This window comes from Canis lupus, chromosome 6 (assembly GCF_048164855.1).
Source record: "Canis lupus baileyi chromosome 6, mCanLup2.hap1, whole genome shotgun sequence".
Taxonomy (NCBI): domain Eukaryota; kingdom Metazoa; phylum Chordata; class Mammalia; order Carnivora; family Canidae; genus Canis; species Canis lupus.
The window spans coordinates 49979955-50002769 of NC_132843.1; the positions used below are offsets into that span (position 1 = coordinate 49979955).

At 42.1% G+C, this 22815-nt stretch overlaps 1 long non-coding RNA gene across 1 annotated transcript; it reads right to left on the minus strand.

Moving 5' to 3' along the window:
- Nucleotides 1-4065: 4065 nt before the first annotated feature.
- On the minus strand, nucleotides 4066-5337 carry LOC140635579 (uncharacterized). The gene is made up of 2 exons (XR_012032926.1): nucleotides 5286-5337; nucleotides 4066-4744 (listed from the first exon to the last, which is right to left on the minus strand). It is a non-coding gene; the product is annotated as an uncharacterized lncRNA (long non-coding RNA).
- Between the last annotated feature and the right edge of the window lie 17478 nt (nucleotides 5338-22815).

Sequence of the window (22815 nt, forward strand, 5' to 3'; positions counted from 1 at the left end):
ATAACTCGGTGAGGTCCTAACTCCTGCTCTCCCCATGCCATAGGTGAGGAAACTGAGGCCCAGGAAAGTCAAGTTGCCCCACGATATAAAATAAGTGGTAAAGTCTGGAACCCAAGTCTGGTACTAGTTTTTGTGCTTATCCCCTCTGCTGTGATAACCATAATGACAAAAGTTAATTCCCCAGAGCATTTAATGTCTGCCAAGCATGGAACAGAATGTTTTGTAATGCTTTTTTTTTTTTTTAAAGATGTATTTAATTGGGCGGGCACAGAGGGAGAAAGAGAATCTCAGGTAGACTCCCCACTGAGCCCGGAGCCAGAGAGGGCAGCCCAGCCCGGAGCCAGAGAGGGCTGGGTCTCACCTCCCTGAGACCCGAGTGGAAATCAAGAGTTAGATGCTTACCTGACTGAGCCACCTGGGCATCCCTTCGCATGCTTTATTTCACTCTCACAATAATCCTATGAGGAAAGTACTATTATACTATCATAGTACTTTATATAATGTAGAGGCTGCCTTTAAGCAACAGACCTGAGCCGTGGACTCCTGGGCAAGCAGAGCAGCCCACAGGGCCCACTGAGCTGAATGCAAATAGGCTCATTAAGCCACCCACTTGGAAGTAGCCATAAGCCCTAACTAGCCAATGGGCTACTTGCAACCAGGCACAGGTACCAAAAAGTACCAAAAAAGGGATAGTTCCAGACATTCCCATAACTCCTCACTTGGCCTTTAGCCACAGCCCCCTCCTACTGCCTCTTGGCAGACACTCTTCTTTGCTGTCCTGCCTGCTGTTCCCTTGCAGTGTATTCAATAAACTTCTATCCTCTTCGTCCTTTGCCTTGGGTGAATTCTTTCACCACCCACACTGCCAGCTCCACCCAAGGGGGTTACCCCACATACAGTACCTTATTGTTACCAGAGTACTCTCTTTAATTGTCACCACAACCCTATAAGATAGGTGCTATTATTTTTAAATATTTTTATTTAGGGCAGCCCCAGTGGCGCAGTGATTTAGCGCCGCCTGCAGCCCAGGGTGTGATCCTGGAGACCCGGGATTGAGTCCCACATCAGGCTCCCTGCATGGTGCCTGCTTCTCCCTCTGCCTGTGTCTCTGCCTCTCTCTCTCTAGCTGTGTCTCTATGAATAAATAAATAAAATCTTTAAAAAATATATTTTTATTTAAATTAAATTTAGTTAACATACAGTGTAATATTAGTATCGGGTAGAACGAGGTGATTCATCAGTTGCATACAACACTCAATGCTCATTACATTAAGTGCCCTCCTAATGCTCATCACCCAGTTACCCCATCTCCTCCCACCCATCTCTCCTCAGTTTGTTTCCTAGAGTTCAACATCTCTTATGGAATCTCTTTTCTCTCTGTTTTTCAGATTTTTTCTTCCCTTCCCCTTTGTTCATCTGTTTTGTGTCTTAAATTTCACATGAGTAAAGTCATGGTATTTGTCTTTCTCTGATTGACTTATTTTGCTTAGTGTAATACTCTCTAGTTCTATCCATGTCATTGCAAATGGCAAGATTTCATTCTTTTTGATGGCTGAGTAACATCCTATTGTATATATATACCACATCTTTATCCATTCATCCATATCCATGGACATCTGGGCTCTTAACATAGTTTCTATCCAGGCCATTGTGGACATTGCTACTATAAACACTGGGGTGCAGGTGCCCCTTCGAATCACTATGTTTTTATCCTTTGGATAAATGGCTAGTAGTAGTGCAATTGCTGGGTTGTAGGGTAGCTCTATTTTTAACTTTTTCGGAAACCTCCATACTGTTTTCCAGAGTGACTTCACCAGTTTACATTCCCACAACAGTGTTAGAGGGTTCCCCTTTCTCAGTATCCTCGCCAACACCTGTTTGCTGCCTTGTTAATTTTAGCCATTCGGACTGGTGTGAGGTGATATCTCACTGTGGTTTTGATTTGTATATTCCTGATGCTGAGTAATATTGAGCATTTTTTCATGTGTCTGTTGTCCATTTTTATGTCTTTTTTTTTTAAGATTTTACTCATTTATTCATGAGACACACACAGAGATAAAGAGAGAGAGGCAGAGACACAGGCAGAGGGAGAAGCAGGCTCCATGCAGGGAGCCCGACGTGGGATGTGGGACTTGATCCCAGGACTCCAGGATCATGCCCTGGCCCGCAGGCAGGTGTCAAACTGCTGAGCCACCCAGGGTCCCTCCATTTGTATGTCTTCTTTGGAGAAATGTCTGTTCAAGTCTTCTTCCCATTTCTTGACTGGATTTTTTGTTTTTTGAGTGTTGAGTTTATAGATTTTGGATACTAGCAAGGTAGGTACTATTATCATCACTATTTTACAGGGAGATAAACTGTCATAAAGAGATAAGAAACTTGCCTACAGTTATATGGCTGATCACTGGTATAGCTGGAGTTGAGCCCAGACAGTCCCACATCAAAGTGCATACACTAGCTACCATGTTCTAGTGCTCACCCTATTACAGGTGCCTCCAGCCACCTCTTCCCAAGGATTTCATCTGAGACAAGCCAGGGAAGAGTGAAATTCCTGATGCCTTCCAACCACTATAGTTGATGCCATCCTTTCAATGATCTACATTACACATATTACAACTCCTTGCAACCCCATGATTCCTGTGTACTGTGGAGACAGAGTTCATGCATGTCCTGCATCCATGTTATGAGAGACCCCTCTACACACTGCACCTCGTCTTGTGCACATCAGCTAGGTTAGGAGATTTGGGCAAAATAGTCTTTTCTTTCTGTTTTTCTTTTGTTTTGTTTTGTTTTGTTTTGGCACAAATGTCTGAGGCCTGGATTTATTGCCTCTCCCCCTGCCCCCATTACCAAGTGTACTGAAGAATCCAAACCTAGAAAATAGTATCTGAGTGGTTGACTCCAGTCCAGGAACATGAGGCAGATCCCACCCAGGCTTCTCCCATGTGGAGGTACGACTACCACCATTTCTAGGTGTTGTTTGAAATAAACTTTGGTATTGTATCTGTATGGTAGAGCATGACCTAGTTGGCTTTACTCTTACTGTTCCCCAGTAGGGTTCTTCAGGCTTGGGACTTCAAAACAAAAAAACAAAAGCAAATAAAAAAGGTTAGAAGTTTGCCTTTTGCTACTTCTCCATCGTTATGATCTGTAGGGACCCTTTGACATTAAATTGGTGTGTGGAGAAGGTTATAGACAGTGTAAACCAGATTAATGAGGGGATCCCTGGGTGGCGCAGCGGTTTAGCGCCTGCCTTTGGCCTAGGGCGCGATCCTGAAGACCCGGGATCGAGTCCCACGTCAGGCTCCGGGTGCATGGAGCCTGCTTCTCCCTCTGCCTGTGTCTCTGCCTCTCTCTCTGTGACTATCATAAATAAAATAAAAAAAAAAAACAGATTAGTGAAATTTGGCTGCTCCTGTTACAAGTGACTGAGGGATGTCTGTCTAATACCAAATGGATAGTAACTGGAAGTCACTTCTTTACTAGCTATGAGGGACTGCTGAGCAGCCTCACATCCCAAAGTACCTATTACATCGCTGGGCCACTGGGGTGACTGGGTTTTGTAGAATCCCAGTAAAAGGGGCCTTAGCCTTTTCTTCCCTGTGCCAGTTGGAAGAAGGGCACTGTGTTCTAATGTCCAGCACAGCCAGCTTCTGATCAGATAATACTGCTAATAAACATTTATCAAGCACTTAATATGTCCACACAAATCACTCTAATGTCCAATGTAGTCCAGTGTTTTCCACGTCATTAGGGGATACCTAGGAACCAACTGGGCCAGGGCAATGGAGTTAATTCCAGTTGATTACTTTGGGAAGCCCAAAGGGGCCTATGGAAGACAGGAAGGGTATCTACCCTCCATTTCTGGGACCTGATATGGCCAAAGATTACTGAGATTTGCTTTCCCTAACAGAGAATTATTTCTGTTTAATTTGCCCCCCAATATAACTTTGACAAAAATAGTTTCTCAACTTTGGTGTTAAAACCACACACAAGCCACACTCCAAACTGATTAAATGAGAATGTCTGGGAAATGAAACCCAGGTACCAGTATTTTTCAAAGCTCCCCATCCCCCAATCAAGTGATGTCAGTGTGCATCCATTCCTCATACTTTCCCTCCTAAACATGACTTACAGTGCAGGGTACCTACAGCACCTTTAGGGCAGAGGCCTGTAGGCTTGGAACCTCAAATGTTCCTGGGGAGAGGATGCTGATCTGATTGAATTAAAAGAGGCAAGTTCCAATATGTTTGCTACAGATCAAATCAGGTATCAATTATATAGGATCATTTTATACTAAGGAATATAGACATGTTGAGGGCATTCCAGGATGGAAGTAAGTTGGCCTTTGTCACATCGTGGAAGTTGAGACTGAGCCTTGGCCCCAAAAGTAGTGTCATTGGACAACTAACTTTGAGCTGCCCTTTGGTTATCCTTGAACTTAATGAAAATACACACCCAAAGTGAAAGTCTAGTTTGAGCTGTGCTCTAGCCTCCCTGAAGTAGTCTAAGGGTGAACTGGTGAAAGAGGAGCGATAATCTTGTTTAGGATAACATGGTGGCTGGGCACTGCAGGAGAAGAGTCAGCAATAGCATGAACAGAGATCCCAGGCAAGGCAAGGAGCAGTGTCCACAGCTAATAGTGACAGTAATGTAGTGGTGTCAGAGATTGACTGGCACTGTACAGATCCTTCTGCCCCGGAGACTTCCCGAGTCCCCATCACCACTGAAAGTGAGACTGGAGGTTCTATATGAAGGGGTAGGAGAGACGGGAAAAGAGGCATTATTATTTGGACGTTGATAATAACCTATACTGGTGAACCGGTGAAGCCTACCACATATTGGTATAATCTGATAGCTCAGGAGTATACCTCAAGCACTACTCAAATTTCCCATGAAAACAAAGCCCCACTCCCAACCATATGTAAGTTTCTATTTGGCCTTTAGTGTTAGATGGACATCTTTCTGGTTGCTGCAGGGAAGAAAATATATGAGCATTCTCTCCCAGCAAGGAAGGCATCCTGGGGATCAGTGCTCTAAGACATCAGGACACTTTATATGTAATACATGTTATATTAGATACTAAATTCTTTGAATAAAAGGCTGTTCCCTGGCTGGTACATTCATGACTAGCAATGACCAAATAAAGCTTGTGCTTGTCTCAATCCATGTCATCTTTGAACTATTTTGTCTCTAGCCTCCCTGAAGTAAAACACTGGGGGAAAAGCCAATAACCTCTACTGAGAGAAACAGTGTCATTTTGAAACATCTGTAATGTACCTATTTACCTTTTTCAAAATCCTCACCAACAGAGTCACACTATCCCTCTAGTCATAATTTCAAGCACTTTGTCTCCATAGTGATGATTCAGGCTCCTGTTGCCATGGTGATCATTCTTGAGCTAAACACTTCCATCAATCCTTCCCCTCCTTCCCATAACCATTGTCAGTTCTGCAGTCCAGGCCCTTATTATGTCTTCAGTACCTAGCACTGGGCCTGACAAATAATAGGTGGTCAATGTATTAAAATAGCTCTTACCTGATATTTCTATCTCCAGGCTTTGTCCTGTGTGTTTTTATGCTTTATATTCTTTTTTCCTTAAGTGGAATTTTTAAATTGCCAAAGCAAATACATCCTCATTTTAGACAACTCAAATAATACAGATGCCTACAAAGTTAAGGTAAACATTCCTTACCAAAATAAATTCTGGCTGGATCAATGATTTAAACATAAAAAATTATAAAAGTCCTAGAAGAATTTATAATCTGTGATAAGGAAGATCATTTTAAGTAAGAACAAATTCCAGAAGCCATCAAAAAACAATGTATTTGACCATATAAACATTTCTAAAGCTGCATGGGGAAAATGCCATAAACAAAGCCAAAAGACTAATGAAAAACTGGGAAATGTATTTACAAAGAAAACTGGTAAAAAGTTAAACCTCCTGGGGTGCCTGGGTGGCTCAGTCAGTTAAGCATCTGCCTTCAGTTCAGATCATGATCTCAGGTCCTGGGATCAAGTCCCACATCTGGCTCCCTGCTCAGCAGGGGGTCTGCCTCTCCCTCTCTCTAATGCTCCCCCTGCTTGTGCACAAGCACTCTCTGTCAAATAAATAAATAAAGTCTTTTAAAAAAGTTAAACTTCTTTAATTATTAAAGAGTTTATATGAATCAGTATGAAAAAGATGACCAAGCCAGGAGGAAAATGGCCAAAAGAAATTGTTGGCAGAAAAAAGGAACAATAGTCCATAAAGCAAATGACAAGATGTACAACCTCACTCATAATTAAATAAATGCAAACAAGCTACAGTTAATAAAAAGATATGATTGTTGGTTCACTGATCTAATTGGCAAATATTGATGTTTAGTGGTGCCTGCTTCTGCAAGACTGAGGAGAGAATGAGCACTCTCAAATTGTTGAGAAAATGTACGTTGGTGTGTTCTTTCTGGAGGATGCTTTGACAATATCCATCAGAACACTCAAAATTCTCATCTCCTTTTACTACTAATCCCTCTGCCTTAAATTTGCCCAATATATATAGCTGCAGATGTTTAGCAAAATGTGTGTGCCAGAATATTTATTGCTACATTATTGTGAAGCAGCAAAAAAAAAATGGAAACATTCAGCATTCAAAAATAGGGGTCAAATTTACTAAATTCCAGTAAATCTATATGATGAATAAGGATCGCCCTGAGAAAAGAATAAAATAGTTGTATATGCTCAAGGTTCAAAAGACCAAGTTGCAGGACAATGTGTAACACTTTCACAAGAATAGACAAAAAGATCCATATATGATGTGGATATATGCATTAAAATATTTTTGGCAATAAATTACAGGAAACAGTTATTAGTGGACGTGACCTGGTGTGAAGAAAAGGAAATAAAAATTTTTAAAAAGATTTATTTATTCATGAGAGACACAAAGAGAGAAGCAGAGACCTAGGCAGAGGGAGAAGCAGGCTCCCTGCAGGGATCCTGATGTGGGACTTGATCCTAGGACCCCAAGATCATGACCTGAGCCAAAGGCAGATGCTCAACCACTGAGCCACCCAGGCGTCCCAAGGGCAGAAATTTTTACTTTCATTTTATATCTTTTACTTGGTAAATTTTCCATCTTATACATGTTTTGTATATGTCATTTTAAAAAACTGACATCAGGAGTTTCCTTTTCTCTACTCCAACTGCAATGCCCAGAGATATTTTTTCATTGTTTTTTTTTTCTATATGTAGACAAGGAAGGTACAAACATGCATCTGTGCATATGCACAATTACAGTATTCTCTTGTTACAAAAATGGGATTTAGATAGTTCTGCAATTCGCTTTTCCTAATTTATATGTCATTCACATATTTCCATGTAAAGATGTACTGCATAAAATCTCATAGCTAAGTAGCTGCCCACACTCTGATTCATTGATTGAGCACCAAACAGATGCCAAGCCTTGTGCCAGGCAAACGAGGAGGCAACATTGAAAAAAATGCAGTCCCTGCCCTCAAGAGGCTCCAGCCTAGCTGAGGAGATGAATGAGTAAATCCACCTGGTCGGGGTGGTCAGTGGAGTGAGTTCACCATGGTATTCCCGGGACTTCTGAACCTGGGAGAGTGTAGAGTCTTTTTCCTCAAGTACCACAGAAGTGCATGGACAGAATTGGCTTCATTTTACAGCGTTTGTTTGTTTGTTTATTTAAATAGACTTTACTTTTTATAGCAGTTTTAGGTTCACAACAAAACTGAGCAGAATGTACTGTTTCCAAAAACCCCTTGCCCCTATATGTACATAATATACTCCCCATCAACATCCTACATTGGAGAGGTACTTTGTAACAATCATTGTACTTGTCCTTATCAGCCAAAGTCCATAGGTTACATTAGCTTTCACTCTTAGTGGTGTACATTCTGTGGGTTTTGACAAATGCATAATGACACATATCCATCATTGTGGTACCATACGGAATAGTCTCACTGCCTTAAAAATCCTCTGTGCCCTGCCTCTTAATACATGGCAATCATTGATCTTTCTATTGTCTCCTTAGTTTTGCCTTTTCCAGAAGGTTATATAATTGAAATATACAGTATGTAGCCTTTTTAGATTGCCTTCTTTCATTTAGAAATATGCATTTAAGTTCCCTAAATATCTCCTTTCATGGCTTGATAGCTCATTTCTTTGTAGCGCTGAATAATGTTCCATTGTCTGATGTGCCACCATTTATATATCTGTTCCCCTACTGAAGGACATCTTGGTTGTTTCCAAGTTTTGACAATTATGAATAAAGCTGCTACAAACATGCATGTGTAGATTTTTGTGTGAACATAAGTTTTCACCTCCTTCGAGTAAATACCAAGTGGTAAAATTGCTGGGTTTTATGGTAAGATTATGTTTAGTTTTGTCAGAAACCACCAAACTTAAAAGTGGTACAGCACACTGTATTTTTGAAGTGACTTAGTCTTGTCCCAAGCTGTACGTATATGAGGTATACAGACACTCCAGAACTTTCCTGAGTGATCAGTGCTTCCTCTCTCACTGAAGATGTCTCTCCCTCTGCCCTTATGTTTCATCTTCTTAGTTTGACTCTTTGAACTCTGTCAAAATGCAAACCCCTCTACGATTGGTCACAATTTCCACTGTCATCAATTAGGTACACCTTGAATAGGAGTAAACATTCCAATTCCATTCCAATTTGATGAAGCAAAATGGAGTGATGGCTAAGGGGAAGAGCAGTGTATATAACCGGTCCATTTTCTTCCTCTCTTAGGAGTGTTTGCTGTACCCAGGGAGAGATATCTGTCCTGTTGAATAAGGTGGGAAGGGGCTAGCAGTCACCAGGCAGGGACCTGGGGGTGTACAGCTGTGAAGAGGAGCAGTCTGTGTCCTTGAGCTCACCACCCAGGCATGTACAAACAATTTCCATATAACACAATAAGTACTCTAATTGCAAAAACAATGTGGTTGATTTTCAGATAGTCTGTTTAGTTGTCAGTTGACGTGTCAAATTCTGTGTTGCCATCTTGGATGCAGAAAATATGGTTTGCACTAACAGATGAATAAAAACACCACCAAAGTTCAGTGGTGACCATGACTGACTCAGCCTGGAGGGTCTGAGAAGTTTTCACACAGAAGGCAAAGTATTCAACCAATTATGTGACTTTTTGGGGCACAGGGAGCTTTGAGGGCAGACAGGTCAAGTGTTTGCATGAGTGTGGAAGTGGGAAAGAGTATGGTTTGTTTGGAAGAAGAACAAGTGGTTTGGGGTGGCCAGAAGAAGAGGTGTCTGTGCTGGGGGCGGGCAGGAGAGGGATGGGGATGGTAGGAGAAAAGATTAAAGGGGGCAGCATGTCAAAGACTTGTACATCATGGGCAGGAAATTGACCTTGTACGGTAGGCCTGTGCTGTCCAGTAGGATAGCCACTAATGAAACATAGCTCTTGAGTATGTGAAATGTGGCTAGAACAACTGAGGGACAGAATTTTTTTAGATTTAAAAATGAAAATAGTTTAAAATAAATAGAGGTAGATAACATGTTGATAATATTTTAGGTATGCTGGGTTAAATAAAATACATTATTAAGGGGTAGCCCGGGTGGCTCAGCAGTTTAGTGCTGCCTTCAGCCCAAGGTGTGATCCTGGAGACCCGGGATCAAGTCCCACATCAGGCTCCCTGCATGGAGTCTGCTTCTCCCTCTGCCTGTGTCTCTACCTCTCTCTCTCTCTCTCTCTCTCTCTCTGTATCTCTCATGAATAAATAAAATCTTTTAAAAAATACATTATTAAAATTAATTTCACCTATTTCTTTTTACTTTTAAAAAATGAGGCTGGAGCGCCTGGGTAGCTCAGTTGATTAAGCCTCCAACTCATGATTTTAGCGCAGATCATGATCTCAGTACCCTGGGATCAGAGCCCCAAGCCATCTCCATGCTCAGTGCAGTGTCTGCTTAGGACCTTTTCTCCCTCTCCTTTTGTCCACCACACCCTCCCCCCCCCGCCCCATCTCAAATAAATAGATCTTTTTTTTTTTAAATGAGGCTGTGAGAACCTTTAAAATTACGTATTTAGCTCATGTAATATTTATTTTGGACAGTGCTGCTATAGGCAGTTGGGAGCCATTGAGAGTTTTTGTGCAAAGGAAAGAATGTGATCAATTGGGGTTTTATAACTACAAATAGAGTGAAAGATGGATTGATGGGTGAGTGCGCCCAGGAGGAAGGTGACTAACCAACTAGAAGGCTATTGATATAGTTCACTTAAGAGCCAATAAGGACCTAACTGAAGTAGTAGTAGAGATGGAATGGAGGGGGCTATATTGAAAATATATTTAGGAAGGGAAGTTGGGGGGCAGCCCGGGTGGCTCAGTGGTTTAGCGCCGCCTTCAGCCCAGGGCCTGATCCTGGAGACCCGGGATCGAGTCCCACGTCAGGCTCCCTGCATGGAGCCTGCATCTCCCTCTGCCTGTGTCTCTGCCTCTCTCTCTCTCTCTCTCTCTCTCTCTCTCATGAATAAATAAATAAAATCTTAAAAAAAAAAAAAGGGAAGGGAAGTTGGCATGGCTTAGTAACGGCTCTGGGAGTGTGTTGTACAATAAAAAATTTAATTTTGTTCCTGGTTCCTGGGAGGTAACCTCAAAATCCTGGAAATCTCCCAAGTGATAGGAGTGTCTTTGTTGTTCATGGTGGACTCCTGGACCACACCTGAGTTATGCTAAGGAGGTGGCTCATGGTAAGCCCCTAGATAGATTCAGAATGGGGCTGGCCATGCCAGAAAGAAGTCATAAGATTGGGGGGTTGGACTTTGAGCTAAGTGTTATCAGCCAGACCTCCCAACCTTGGGGAGGGATGGAAGGGTTAGAGATAGAGGTCAATCACATGGCCAATGATTCAAGCAATCATGCCTATATAATAAAGCCCTAATAAAAACTCTGGACACTGAGGCTTGAGTGAGTTTTCTTCACACTAGTGGGCTGGAAGGGTGTTGTGTCCTAAGGACACAGAAACTTTACATGTGGGACACCCCCCCACACCTTGTACTATGGTCTATTTGGAGGACTTGTCCTGATTTGTATCCTATTATAATGAACTCTAATCAGAAATATAACACTTTCTGAGTTCTGTGAGTCATTCTAGTGAATTATCAAACCTGAAAAGGTTTTGGAAAACCCCTCAATTTTTAGCCAGTTGTAGTTGACATCTGAAATGAGAGCAGTCATATAAGGGGATGTGCCCTTAACCTGCGATATTTAACCTAATTCTGTCTAGCTAGTGTCAGGGTTGCATTGCAGGGTGAAAGAACAGGTTGAGGATGACTGTACAGTTTCTAAGTTAAAAATAAAGGGAACTCAATAGGAGATGCAGGTCTGAGTCAGAGCAGGGGAGGATGGATTGGGTGCTATTCCTGTCAACTTTAAGGAGTCTATTATCTTTAGGGTTGCAATGTCTAGGAAGCTACACAGTTGGAGTTCAGAAGAGAATCTGGGCTACAGAAGAAGATTTAGGAGTGCCCCATATTCAGGATGTTGAAATAGGATTTTTTTCCTGCCTTCGTGTCCTTTAAAGCCCTTGCTCCTTCCATCTCCTGTCCTCTGGCTAGAGAGATCATCCTGTGCTTTGCCTTTCCTTTCACAACTCCGCCCAAGTTATGCCTTCCTCTTCATCCTCTTCCCACTTTGGCCTGAAGTAATCCCAAAACTGTCTTCCTGCCCAAATGTTAAGACAATGATGTAGAGAGGATAGATAACCAGGTGGCTCTAAACACACCCTCCACACTATGTGTGCTGTTCACTTCTACTCTCACCGATTCTCATTTGATAATCTGCCTACGTGACTCTTGCCCTTTTCACTCTTGCTGAGGTGGGGAGGGCACAACTTTGAACCTTTCCAAGGTTAAGCTTGTCTCATCATTTGTGCATTATATAACATGATGAGATAGTTCATTATTTTAAACGCCAAAGGCATTTATATTTTTTTCCAAACAAATATTTGAGCACCTAATAGGTGCTTAGTGTTAAAGATATAAAGATGAAAAGACATGGTTGCTATCTTCAAGGAATTTACAGTCTGAGGGAATTCAGACACTTATATGCTAACCAAATTCTTTTGATCGTGTGATTATGTACAAATTGTAACTGAGGAGGTTATCTAATTTAAATTCATTTTATGGGATCCCTGGGTGGCGCAGCGGTTTGGCGCCTGCCTTTGGCCCAGGGCGTGATCCTGGAGACCCGGGATCGAATCCCACATCAGGCTCCCAGTGCATGGAGCCTGCTTCTCTCTCTTTCTGTCTCTCTCTCTCTGTGACTATCATAAATAAATAAAAAAAAAAAATTCATTTTATAAGCTGACAGGAGTTAGTATGTTCAAGATGAGTCATGAACCTTTTTGATGTCTTCTCAAGCATTTGTCTGTAGAAGAAGCTGGATTTCAGAAAATTAAATATTTCTTCATTTTTGGTTTTTCAGTGGATGCCAAATATTTATTTCTTTTGTTTGTTAGCATTTTTCACATCCTATCTATCTACACTTATACTAGCTTTTCCCTACTCATACCCCTTTCTCCTTGCTCTGGCACTACTATGAATATTGACAAGTGGTCTAGGGAAAGAGAAAGAGTTATTTTGGGACAACTCCATAAAAGTGTAATCCAAACAGATCTATAGGAGTTTCAAAGTTCACCACTTAAGTCAAAGGATGATGCAAGAATTAGCTCTATTCCTTTGCTGCTTTGGACCTTTCAAAGCATCAACATTACCTGGGAGCTTTGTTAGAAATGTGGGGCCTCAGGTCCTATAAAGACCTATTGAATCAGAATCTGAAAAAATTTTGAAAGCTTTTATTTTGAAGTAATCTCTACACCCAACATGGAGCTCAAACTCACAACCCTGAGATCAAGAGTCACAGGCTCCACTGACTGAACCAGCCAGGCATTCCCCAGGATCTGAATTTTTAACAAGATCACTAGGTGATTCAAATGCACAATAAAGTTTGAGAAGCACTGCTCAGAGAATTTCCTGTGGAATTCTGTGAAATGCTATAATTATGCAAGGGAAATTAAGTTTCATCCCTTGTAAACACTGACTGCTTGGTAAAGACTCTTGATGTCATAATTAGCTTTTTTTTTTTTTTTTTTTTTTTGATAGAGAGAAAACATGAGTGGGGTTTGGGGCAGAAGGAGAAGCAGACTCCCTGCTGACCAGGAAGCCGGACATGGGGCTGGATCCCAGGACCCCAAGATCATGACCTGACCTGAAGGCAGACACTTAACTGACTGAGCCACCCAGGCGCCCCATGATGAGCATTTTTAATGAGCTGGTAGAGAGAAGAGTCCACCTCTGGCTCAAACATATTCTCCTACCTTAGATATAGAGAAGAATCTTGAAAGACAGACCTTTGCTCAGCATAACTGTACAAAAATGGGCTTTGTATTCAGGCTGGCCGTGAGCAAAGTGAGCTCGGTTTCTTAATGTTTCAATTTCTTGGAATAGAGTTTGGGGAAGAAATGTGGTCCCATGAGCGACAAGGCCCACCCATCCCTACCTGAATGTCAGGACTGTTTTAGAGTCCAGTTTATTTCTTCTTTTGGTGGCTTAAGAAAGCAACTTTCCCTGGATTCAGAATTCAGATTTTAGCTCTTAAAGGTTTTGCCTGGGATTTCGATATGTAACTTGTTTTGAGTAAATGCCTGTAGACTTGGGTGCTAATGGTTTGGTTTGCCACTTGGAACTTGATTATATCATCATTATTCAGTCACTCTGAGGAACCAGGTTCCTGATTTTTAAAAAAAAAAAAAACATGTTGAAATGTATTAGAATCAGAACCTGTACAAAAAAATAAAATATAATATAATCTGAAACTGTTCAAGTTCAGAAAGGCTAGTCAAGTCCTTTTCTCTTTTTTTTCTCATCTAGCATTTATTTTTTTTAATAATTATTTTTTATTGGAGTTCAATTTGCCAACATATAGCATAACACCCAGTGCTCATCCCATCAGGTGCCCCCCTCAGTGCCCGTCACCCAGTCACCCCCACCCCCCACCCACCTCCCTTTCCACCACCCCTTGTTTGTTTCCCAGAGTTAGGAGTCTCTCATGTTCTGCCTCCCTTTCTGATATTTCCCACTCATTTTTTCTCCTTTCCCCTTTATTCCCTTTCACTATTTTTTATATTCCCCAAATGAATGAGACCATGTAATGTTTGTCCTTCTCTGATTGACTTACTTCACTCAGCATAATACCCTCCAGTTCCATCCACGTCGAAGCAAATGGGTATTTGTCTTTCCTAATGGCTGAGTGATATTCCATTGTATACATAGACCACATCTTCTTTATCCATTCATCTTTCTTTCTTTCTTTTTTTTTTTTAATTTTATTTATGATAGTCATACAGAGAGAGAGAGAAAGAGGCAGAGACATAGGCAGAGGGAGAAGCAGGCTCCATGCACCGGGAGCCCGACGTGGGATTCGATCCCGGGTCTCCAGGATCGCACTCTGGGCCAAAGGCAGGCGCCAAACCACTGCGCCACCCAGGGATCCCTCCATTCATCTTTCGATGGACACCAAGGCTCCTTCCCCATTTTGGCTATTGTGGACATTGCTGCTATAAACATCAGGGTGCAGGTGTCCCGGCGTTTCATTGCATCTGTATCTTTGGGGTAAATCCCTAGCAGTGCAGTTCCTGGGTCATATGGCAGTTCTATTTTTAACTCTTTGAGGAACCTCCACACAGTTTTCCAGAGTGGCTGCACCAGTTCACATTCCCACCAACAGGGCTTTTCTCTTGCCAGGAGAATGCCATCATCAGTGGGCTCTGGGTCATCAGCCAAGGAGGGGTGGAAAGAGAGAAGTAGCAGCAGGTCCTTCACCGGACAGAGGGCCCTCGGCACTACCATCCCCAATTCGGCCATCACTGGGACGGTTAAGAGATCTTGGGAGAGGGACGCCTGGGTGGCTCAGTGGTTGGGCGCCTGCCTTCAGCTCAGGTCGTGATCCCAGGGTCCGGGATCGGGTCCCGCATCAGGCTCCCTGTGAGGAGCCTGCTCCTCCCTCTGTCTGTGTCTTTGCCTCTCTCTCAGACTGTCTCTCTAATGAATAAATAAATCTCAAAAAAAAAAAAAAAAGAGAGAGAGAGATCTTGGGAGAGCAGGTGGCAGTAGACAGGCCTGGGCAGCAGCTGGGGCTTTCACACTGAAAACCAGTCTGCGTAGTCAGGGGGCAGCAAGAAGCGTGGCCAGTAAAGAACACCAAACGGGAAGAAACTTCTGCCACCCAGCAGACCTGCAGCAACCTCCACTGGTCCTCAGGTACCAGAGGTTAGTCAACCCAGAGATTCAAAGATTTTTTTCCAAAATAAAGTTACATTTACAGATTTTTGTGGTTAGGATATAGACAAATTTTGAGGGGAGCCACCAGTCAACACACTATAGACCCTAGCAAGCTGTGTGGCTCTGGACAGACCCCTAAGCCTTAGGTTTCTCTTAGATCTCTTCAACTATAGCACTATTACTTTGTGACTTCTAAGAGTCTTTTACTTGAGAGCTCTGTCTCTACACAGAGTAGGACATATAAATAAAACACTCTCAAGTACTTATTTTTTTAAATAGCTTTTTAAAATCTTTTAATCTTTATGGTTTGCTGTTTTTACATTAATTAATTAATTAAGCAAATACTTCACCAGGACACAATTCCCAGCAAGTGTTGGAATACAGTGATAAAATAATAAGATTCTTCCCCTCATAAAGCTTATATTCCATGTAAGCTCACATTTTATATTACTGGAGAAGAGAGGCAATAAAGAAGTAACAAATAGGGGTGCCTGGGTGGTTCAGTCGGTTAAGCGTCTACCTTTGGTTCAGGTCATGATCCTAGGGTCCTGGGGTCGAGCCCCACATCAAGTCCCACATACGGCTCCCTGCTCAGTGAGGAGTCTGCTTCTCCCTTTCCCTCTGCTGCTTCCACTGCTTATGCGCGCGCGCGCTCTCTCTCTCTCTCTCAAATAAATAAAATCTTAATTTTTTTTTAAAGAAGTAACAAATATTCGAGCTAATGAGATAGCACCTTGCACCATTAAGGAAATAGGGTGATGAAGAGAGGCACCAGATAGACTGACCAGGAAGGCTTTTCCAAGGAAGGGACATTTAAAATTGAGCCATTAAAAATGAGAAGGAATCAAGAATAATAATTTTTGTTCAAGAAACTGAAAGGAGGCCAGTGCGACTAGAATAGGTTTTTTGAAGCTTCCATATGAAAAATGAATGATGAAAGACAAAAGTATCAGCATATGTGATACTGCTTACAGGATTTTAGTTGACGGTATGTCAGTAGTGTGATGTGACTGCCACAGAAGTCTGTGTGGTCTTAGGCTCTGCTGGCAGAAGTCTGGTCTCTGGTTCAGGCAAGATGATGGTCTTCCACTGTCCTATGCTGCTGAGAATGCCCTGAGTGCTGTGTTCTGTTCTGGGCACTGCATGTGGTCCAAATAAAATAGGTCAATTAAAGACAATCTTGGACTGTGCCATGTGTAGAAGAAATCCAAATATTGCCCCAAATTACTTTAAAAGTATGAGCACTGGGTGTTTTTTTTTATTTTTATTTTTAATTTATTTATGATAGTCACAGAGAGAGAGAGAGAGAGGCAGAGACACAGGCAGAGGGAGAAGCAGGCTCCATGCACCGGGAGCCCGATGTGGGACTCGATCCCAGGTTGCCAGGATCGCGCCCTGGGCCAAAGGCAGGCGCCAAACTGCTGCGCCACCCAGGGATCCCCACACTGGGTGTTATATATGACTGATGAATCACTGATTTCTGTCTCTGAAACTAGCAATACACTATATATTAATTAATTGAATGTAAATTAAATTAAGAAATATCAGAGAAAAATAATGTAGGTCTTCACTCTAGGTTTACTGGAAGTCACAATAGAGATGTTTATATGAAAAATTAACAGAAAAATTCTTTTTATTATTTTAAAGATTTTATTTATTTATTCATGAGAGACACAGAGAGAAGCAGAGACATGGGCAGAGGGAGAAGCAGGTTCCCCGAGGAGAGCCTGATGTGGGACTTGTTCCCAGGACTCCAGGATCACAACCTGAGCCAGAGGCAGATGCTCAACCACTGAGCCACCCCGGTTCCCCCAGAAAGAAAAATTCTTAAAAATGCTCATCTCTTGCCTCAAAGTTCCACACACCTGCCAGCCTCAGCTTCTCTTCTCTCTGTTGTCCTTTCATACCTACCACCCCAGTGCTGCCTCACAAGAACCCCCTTCAAAAAGCCTGAGCTGTCCATGTCTGCCCCTCCACCACTGCCCGCCGGTGAGCATATTTCCCTCTGATTTGTCCTCCCACAACAAGCAGCTTCCTCAGTACAGAGCCTTTCATCTCACTGCACATACTTTAAGATGGCCATGGAGGGCAAATGCATGATATATTTAAAAGGTAAAATCGACAGAACTCAGTAATGGATTGGTTAATCATAATATTCTTTGACATTTATTTTATTCTTATTTTGTGTCACGGCCTGTTCTACTCTATAAAGTAGATAGTGTTCTTATTCTCATTCAAAAGTGGGGAAACCAAGGCTCAGAAAGGTCCTGTATGTTGTCCAAATTCAAGGAGGTGTAAAGTGGCAACGATGGGATTTAAACGGAAGAAGTCTGACTGTGGGCTCAGGTGAACTAACTGGGATTGGTGAGGTCAACACAGCCAGGAAAAACAGGTGAAAGGCCAGGCCTTCAGTGTTAGGTAATGCTAAGTTACTGTTACTCCACGTTACAAATCCCAGTTCATTCCTAAGGTTAAATATAAAAGTTGCTTGTTCTCTGATTTCCTACCTTCTTTGTTCAACCTTTGTAGTAACTGTTAACTCATTTTTAGAATTCAATATGCCAAAATCTTCCTGAAGAAATATAAAATGATAGATGGAGCATGCCCAAAGAAGACTCAAAATCAGAACTGAAGCACTGATAGCTTCATAGCTTTTCCTCATTTCTTTGGCTACTTGTATCTTTAGCAATTGGGGTTGATGGCTTGAGGTATGCTCTGGGGCTTAAAAGGGTTCAGAATCTGTGTGTCTCATGCAAACTAATTGAGTGATGTGCAAATGCCTCACATCCCCTAAGTTTCTTAGGTTTTTGGCAGCAACACCTGTGACAGGAAATAAACCCTGCTCTCTTCCTCTGGGGGGGGGGGGGGGGGGAAGATGACCCCAACCCACATCAATATGACAATCATTGGTGCTTCCAGGGTTATCACAAAGGTTAACTAAAACCTTCTCCTAACGGTTCCTCTCCAAAGTCAACTGTGAATAGCTTTTGACAAGACTATTTATTTATTTGTTTATTTATTCATACATACATACATACATACATACAAGACTCTTTAACCAAGAAAGCAGCCCACCCAGTTTGGGCCTGCCTGGAGAGTAGGTGTGGCTTATAATATTGCACTATTCTTGGAAGTTCCCTCCTCATACCTCCCTCATTCTGGACTGAGGCTCCTTTTGACCTCTATGGCACAGTCCCAGTTTGTTTTTTTTATATTCAAGGCCTGGTTTCTGAAAATGTTACAGGCCTGACTTACAAAAAAAGCGAGACAGTTTTAGAATCCTTTGTGATCACTCTCCAGACCAAAAGACTGGGTTTCTAAGACCCGGAAACCAGAGCCAAAGGGTTTTATTTTGCTGCCTTTTGCCTGGCTCCCCTACAGGGCAACATGGATGCATCAGTCTCAGCATATTCGTGTCACCGTAATAAAGTCACTGATAGAGTGCCTGGGTGGCTCAGTGGTTGAGCGCCTGCCTTTCGCTCAGGTCGTGATCCTGGGGGTCCTGGAGTCAAGTCCCGCATCAGGCTCCCCCCGCAGGGAGCCTGCTTCTCCCTCTGCCTATGTCTCTGCCTCTCTCTGTGTGTCTCTCATGAATAAATTAATACAATCTTAAAAAAAATAAAGTCACTGATATTCACATGACATCATTCAGGCAGCAGGTCTGCTCTGTGGGTCCCTTTGATATTAAAAGGGGCTTTTCTGGGATCCCTGGGTGGCGCAGCGGTTTGGCGCCTGCCTTTGGCCCAGGGCGTGATCCTGGAGACCCGGGATCGAATCGAATCCCACGTCGGGCTCCCGGTGCATGGAGCCTGCTTGTGTCTCTGCCTCTCTCTCTCTCTCTCTGTGTGTGACTGTCATTCATAAATAAATAAAAAAAAAAATTAAAAAAAAATAATAAAAGGGGCTTTTCTTACAGGTGCTGGAGAGACTTCAGCTCTAGTTTTTTCTTCTGATGGATGCAAAAATCTCTTCTCCTCTGTATGTTAAGGCTGCACATATCTTTCCCCCACTTCACAGATGGGGAGAAAGGAACAAAAAGCTTAAGTGCATGAACATAAACTCTTAAGCAATCCTTCCTCCTGTCCTTCTGAAGAGAACTTGATCCCTGCCTCTCCTCAATGTGTCATCCTCTACCCTCCAATCAGCAATCGTGACTCAGGACAGTGACTCCACCTCTAGCACTTATCCATTTAATCCAGTCAGAACAGGGCAGACCTAAAACAACAAATTTAGGCTAGCAGAAAAGGCTAGTATTAAATATTAAAAAGGAATGGTTTCTCTTTCTTTGCTGTTGGGTGTGAGCAGAGAAATCCATTGTCCCAGTTGCTGACTACAAAAGGAATCAGTTTTAGGATGAAGCTTCAACCTGGATGACAAAGAGCAGAGTTAGAAAGAGATCATTGATAACATAAATTGAAGCCATTGAAATAACCGACCATTGTGGCCTGTTCTACATTTTGTTAGCTAATAATTTTGCTTACTGTTTTTGCCAGTGTGTGTCAAGATTTCTGGTTTTATTACTGTTGTTCTATTGTTTTGTTTTTGTTTTTGTTTTTTCTTGTCAAAATGTCCCACCGCACCCTGTACTTCAGTCTTGTCCACTTCAGGAAATCTATCGCTGTCTCACCAGTTATTCAAGTCAGTGACCTAGGAATCAGATGTTTTTACTTTTCCTGCCCCATCTCCAGAACTTAATCAGAAAACCTGTTAACTCTAACCTCCAAAATATCTTCATAATCCATTCTATACATCCATCTCCAATGCTATCATCTTATTCCATTGTCTCTCACCTAAAATCTGCAATAGCCTTCTGTTTTCCCTTCTCGCTTGCTGGCCTTCCTATCATCTGTTATCCATGAAGAACTCAGAAAGATCTTCTTAAAGCATAGGTCATGTTATTCATCTCTTTAAAACTTTCTTTTTTTTTAATTTAAAACTTTCTTTCTCACTTAGAAAAAATCCAAATATCTCATAATTATAGGAAAGACTACATCACTATAATAAAGATCTCAAATGAAAGTTTATTTCTCTTTCACATAACGATCCAGGCTGGCAGGACAGTTCTGCTCCATGAGCCTATTCAGAGACCCAGGTTCCTTCTGTCTTCTCACTCCACTGTCCCATAGGCTAGCATATTGTCTGTATTTGCAAGGTTGGTCACTCAAGGGAAGGGAAAAAGAGGAAGTTAAAGACAAGCATTTTCCCTGCCACCTTGTGAAGTGGGTGTTACACACATCTCTTTTGTTCATTTTCCATTGGTAATAACTTCGGTGGTATGGGCACACCGCACAGCAAAGAAGACTGGGGAGCATATTGTCTGGCTAGGTACCCAGATAAAAAATCTTTTACCAAGGAAGAAAAGGAAAATAGATTTTGGGAAGATGACTAGCAGTGTGTCATATTTAATGTGGCCTTCAAGGCCTGGTCTCCTCCAGCATCAGCTCCTACATCTTTCCTAATTCACTTATTATGAGCTGTGGTGGCTTCCCTTCTACCCTTCAAACATTCTGAAGTCATTCCTACCTTAGACCCTTTGTACTTGTTCTCCCTTTGCCTGGAACACTGCCCAGTAATCCTCATATCTGGGTTCCTTCTTAATCTCCAGGTAGCAGTGTGAACAGTTTCTTCCTTTGAGAAGACTTCTCTAATCTCCCTTCCAAAACTGTCCTACCTCTTAGCTGTCAATGGCTATAACTCTGCTTCATTTTCTTCATAATGCTGATATTTCATGAACTCATTAATTTTTTTGTAGGTTGGCTGTCTCCCTCACTGGAATCTGAGTTCCATGAAGGTAGGGGCTTTATTTGTCTTGTTCCTGTTTACTGGGGTTACAACCTCAGTGCCAAGAACATTGTATAAACATGGAAGGTGCCAAAAAAATCCTTTTAAAAGTAAATTGGGTGGCTTAGTCAGTTAAATAGCTGCCTTTGGCTCAGGTTGTGGTTTCAGGGTCCTGGGATTAAGCCCACATTGAGCCCCACGTTGGGCTCCCTGCTCAGCAGAGAGACTACTTCTCCCCCTCCCTTAGCTCCCCCCCCCCCGCCCCACCGCTGGTCTTCTCTCTCAAGCTCTCTCTTTCTTACTCTCTCAAATAAATAAATAAGATCTTTTTTTAAAAAAAAGTAAATTGAATGAAAAGATCCTAAGAAGTATCTCCACATCTCATCTCTATGCGATTATCTTTCAGATCAGCATTTACGACTTTGCTTTTTACCTTCTAATTTAATTTTGTTAGATTTAGCCCATTGCCCACAGCTACAGATCTCTCTTGGGATTTGATTCTGGACCTGCCCACTACCTGGCCCAGAATCAGGACCTGCAGATCCTCGCAGCATCCCATGCAAGTTGGCCGTCAGCCTTTCACACTGTGTTAATGGGCACTCACCATTCCCAGGGTCTTTAGTTATGTTTCCTTTCCATTTCATCTCCCTTTTGAATATGAGTTCCCACAATCTTTACACTTGTTTATAAGCAGGAATTGTGTGTCGTGAGGAGTAATGAACAAGGATTCAAATTTGGGGGCTAGCTCCGTTGCCACTGTGGTTGTTTTTTTAAATGACCTCGTGAAAGGCATTCCCTTTCTTTGTAGTCTTGATTTTCCCATATGTAAAATAGAGGGGGAAAAATGCCTGCTCTGCTTTCCTCATAGAATTGTTAGAAAGATCAGATAACAATGTATATAAATATGCCATGAAACAATCCAAAATTCTATTGAAATGGAAGATAGTATTCCAGGACAGCCAGGGCCAGGTGACAGGAGTCAGGGAGAGTCTGTGCAATGTGGGAGACTGTTGGGGAATGTATCTCAAAAATCATCAGCTCCCCACCCCATCTGCTGTACAAAGTATGGTGTCTTGGCCTTTTCCCTCCAGTTTTCATGTCAAGCATGGAGACACCTCCTTAGAGAAGACATCAAAAACATCCCTTTGTGCTAGATGGCTAGAAGGTGGCCTTGATAAAAAGGGAGACTTTTAAAATACTGTTATAACCAGTGTAACCCATAGCCTTATCACTGCACATGAAGTTTCTCAAAAATTGCCAAAGAGAATTGCACCCATAACAATAACAACAAATCCTTAGAATCTTCTTTTCATATGTTCCTCAAGAGCTCAAATAAATGATGGTTATATCCCCAAATCTGTGTGTGTTTGACTCTCCAAATTCTCTAGCTTATCTTGAACATTATCCTTTGTGTTCTTCTTTCCTACACTCTGATCCTTCTGTGTGAATCAGTGAAACCAGGCCTGGATCCTCTGATACATTACCTTGTTTGATACTAGAAATTGCAGACACTGAGCTGGCTGTTCAGAAATTGGTGTACACTGAAAGAGAACAAAGTTGAAGAGTGCTCATAACTTTGATATTTTCTACCTATTATACTGATTTGTTGCCTTTCAGATTAAAAGAAATTGATGCTCAGACACAGTGGAGAGGAAGGGAACAGACACAGAGACTATAGCAGACACAGAGTCTGAGCATATTTCTTAGTAGTTCATGCTTCATCCTCCCCATGACCTGG